This window comes from Lathyrus oleraceus, chromosome 2, assembly GCF_024323335.1.
Source record: "Lathyrus oleraceus cultivar Zhongwan6 chromosome 2, CAAS_Psat_ZW6_1.0, whole genome shotgun sequence".
Taxonomy (NCBI): Eukaryota; Viridiplantae; Streptophyta; class Magnoliopsida; order Fabales; family Fabaceae; genus Lathyrus; species Lathyrus oleraceus.
Window position 1 is genome coordinate 165,893,607 of NC_066580.1, and position 4,108 is coordinate 165,897,714.

Consider the following 4,108-nt stretch of genomic DNA (forward strand, 5'->3'; position numbering starts at 1 on the left):
ATGCAAAAATTAGAGACATAAACAGAAAGCAATTATCCAGATGTATTGAATCCGAAAGGGAAATCTAGGAAAAACTTAAGGATTATGGAATGTAAATGCCTCAGGCCAGATTGATTGTTTGAAGCAACATTGCCTATCAAAGATTCTCATTCAGTCATCCTAGACCAAAGTTCATAGGATAACAGGATTCAAACTTGTTATGGAGAATAATGGTCATTGTAATTCAATATAGCATTTCCATATGTAGTGGTAAATTCATGACCATCAAGCTATGAATAAGCTTAATGTTAATAAAACAGAGTCGCCACTTCCCTTTTATTGTTTCCAAAGGAAAAGGGAAAAGTATGAACAAAACCCAAAGATAAGAAATTTTCAAATCAAAACTAATAAAACTCCAGAGATTATAGGTAAGGGGGTTGGTTACACAGAGGGAAGGTGTTAGCACCCAAAGTGTATTAGGTACTCCTAGGGAGCCCTTTTTTATGTTTCCATATGTTTTTTTGGTATAAAAGATGTTTGATAAAATAAAGAGTGTGGGGATGAGAAAAGAATTCATCTATTATATTTTTGTGTTTGACAAGACCTTCGGTCTTATGCCTACGTACAAACATAAAAATGAGGGATCAAAACCCCGTAGTTCGTGGTAAAAATTTCAAATAAGTTAGTGAATTTCAATCAAGTTCGTGGTAATAAAAGGCCCAAAAGGAGAAAAAAATTGAATGGAATTGTTAGTTATTTTTGTCTTTTGAAATTTAAGTATATATGGTTAAGTTTATTTACAAGTTTGATGTAAGAAAGAGTTTGAAAATTCAATGGCAAAAGGCCAAAGTTTCCAATCATTAAACATGTTTAAGTTTGGAATCACAAGCAAAGAATGTTTTTGAAAAGAGGGAGGGATTTTGAAATTAAAGAAGTGGGAGGAGATGAAGAGGCTATCCCAAGCACAAATTTAAAAGTTAAGAGTTGAAAAGATCTGACCAATGGGATGCAATCCAACAGACCAGAATGTCATATAGAAACCTATTTTCCTTTGGACTTTAATCAAGAAATAATCAATAAGCAATGAGAAATATCCAGACATCATGAAGATCAAGGCATCAAATAAAGATAGCCACATCCAAGTAACCACTCCAATAGCTAGCAGTATTCATTGTCTTCCAATGTATTAGATGAAATATTCCTTGATTAATTCAAAACAAAACATTAGACATAGACAATAATAACACAATAGCATATAAGCAAGAAGACAAAATAACAATTGCATCAGATGGAGGCACACTTTAGGATAGCTCAGTTTCAAACGTTGGCATTGGACAAGTCCTTTAGCAGAGGGAATGTTTCCTAATTCTAAGTCCCAGAGTTCAGATCAAGTCCAACAGTCCACCAAATGTTTTTTAGGGTTTTTCTTGTTATTAAATGTTTTAAGGTCCTAAGACCGTAAACAAAACCAAAAGCAAGAAAACAATATATACAATCACAAGATGTGGCTCAAATGAGCAAAGTGAAAATGGCTTGAAACATAAACAAGTTATATGAAATGTAAATGGTAATGAATTATAAAGGTATTGAAATTTAAATCGCATAAAGTAAATGACTTGAAAGTAAAGCAATATTAACAAGAGTTAGTCAATGGTTAGTCAAATGTTAGTGTTGAGTTTTAATTGATTAAGTCATTCTTTGGAGAATACTCAACCATTCATTCATAAGTATGGATCCTTAAACCAAGACATCTTCCATGAGAAGGGCTCCAACTTGGATAATTCAACAAGTATGTCACTAGCTCCCATGAAAAGAAAAAAGGTCAAGTCTCCACACAATGCCATGAAGACTGGGAGACTTACAATATCACTTACTAGAATGTTATCCCTTGAGGGTCAAATTTAGCTCTATGTTAAGCAATCATAATTGGACTTATGTAGAAGTCACAACTATCTGAGGTTAGGCAATAATAATATAGGTGTCAATGCATGTTAGAGATTTGGTACAAAGAACCAAACTCCTAAAACATACCACACACTAAAAAAAAGGGAGGGACATATCTCTGTCATACTAGTATTGATTCATTTGACACAAGGTCATTGATGAATCAATTAGAATTTAGACATTAGATATTTCATTGGCCAAATGAGGGAATGGGAAGAATATGGATGAATATGAAGAGGGAGGTGGATATAGAAATACAAATTGATCATGAGAGGAATTTCATCTGATCAAAACCATTCATTCATTTTGAGAGATGAAATGTACATTTCATCAATCCCCTAGATCCTATGGTTTTGATCAAACAAAAGTTAAATCAACCATGACCAAGGCCCAAACAGAATGTCCAACATCACAAGACCATAAAAATGGCTCAACAATATTTTTAAACATTTAATCAATTAAAAATCACATTAAAAATGAATTAAAATACATTTTTAGAAAAATGTCACAATTAAACAAAGGGATTTATCCTAGGTCAAACAAGGTTAAAGGACCTTAGACAAAAAATGTCACAATTTTTAGAAAGACAGAAGTATTTTTAAATTATAAAAAATATGAACACAAACATTTAATTCATGAAAAACACCAAAATTAATCCAAAAAATACTTTTAATTCAGAATATGGAAGAGAAAAATATTTAAATTTTCTTGGTGAAAATCCCATATTTTTTGGATTAAAATTGGATTTATTATGAATTAAACAAAATAAATCATTTAAATGAAAAATCAGAAAATATGAAAAATCAAGGGCCATCAGATCTCCCTCATTAATTGAGGTGGTAGATATGATGGCCACGCGTGCGCTATCCACAATGCACCTCAGTCAAAGCATCACACACATCCTAGTCACAAGGGAACGCTGAGATTAAAACATTTCAAATGGATCAAAAGGTTAAAAGAGTTCCTACGCACCACCGGAGCCATATCTCTGGTCTTCTTCTCCGGTAGATCTCACAGGACTGATCCACCATAAACCTCACCAAAATAAAAAGTGTGGACATGGTTTTAAAGGAAAAATGCTCAGGAGCACTAATATGACCTCCATTTTATAGAATTCCAAGCATATTGAAACATACACGGATTTGAAAATTGAGGTTCATGATTTGAATTCTTTCGATTTGACCTCAAAGCAACTCAATCTTGTTTCCTACATTGGTAGGACTTCAGCCAACCAAAAATCAATTAAAATAGTTGAGAAATTAGGGAGAATCAAAGAAGAAAAGTTTCTAAAATTTCACCTTCGGGTAGCTTCAATTAAACTTGATCTTGATCTAGATTTGCTTGATTCTTCCTCCTCATGCTTGCACTTACCAATTGAGATGAAAAAGGAAATGAATCCTTGGATGTTGAACTTCAAAATAGAAGGTGAAATTCAAACTCTATTTCAAAGAAAACTTCAAGGAATTCTATGGTGTGAGGTTCTGAGATCTCTTGGCAAAGCTTGGACAAGGTGTGTGTATCATTTCTAAGGCAATGAGCTTGTTTAAATAGGAAATGGAATTAAGTTTTTCACCCTTTGAAAATTTGCCAAAATTAGCAAGTTGGTGCATGGATGCATGGGCATATACAAGGCCCAATTCAATGATTCTAACACATTCCAATTTGTTTACAAATGACCCAACAACAATAGCATGTGAGCATGCAAAAGGAAATGTATAATTGGATTCAAATTTTGCCAAAACAAACCTATTAAAGGAAACATGCGCAAGTCCTTCAGTTTTTGTCCAAATGAGGTTATTTAGGACTTTTAGGAAAGGTGGCATCAAGGGGAACAACTTTAATGTTTAATACTTTTCCATTTGAATCATGGATCATGATGAATTTTGAGGTGGAAGTTTGAGAAATCAAACATAATTGAAATTTTTCGAAGTACCAAGTCAAATGACCACTTCTTCCACCTTGAATAACTTTTTCTATGAGTTTCAAATGGAAATGGTCCCTTCATCAAGGTTGTATCTCTTTCAGTCCTCATCAATTTGGTAACAAATTTTACCTCATTTGGAATTGGCATGAGGGATTTATGCGTTTTAGAAGTTGAGGACAATTGCTTGCTCAATGAAGATGTCCCAAAATGACCTATAATGTTTCCTCTTGGAACATGCCCTTGAAAGTTGAATTTGACATT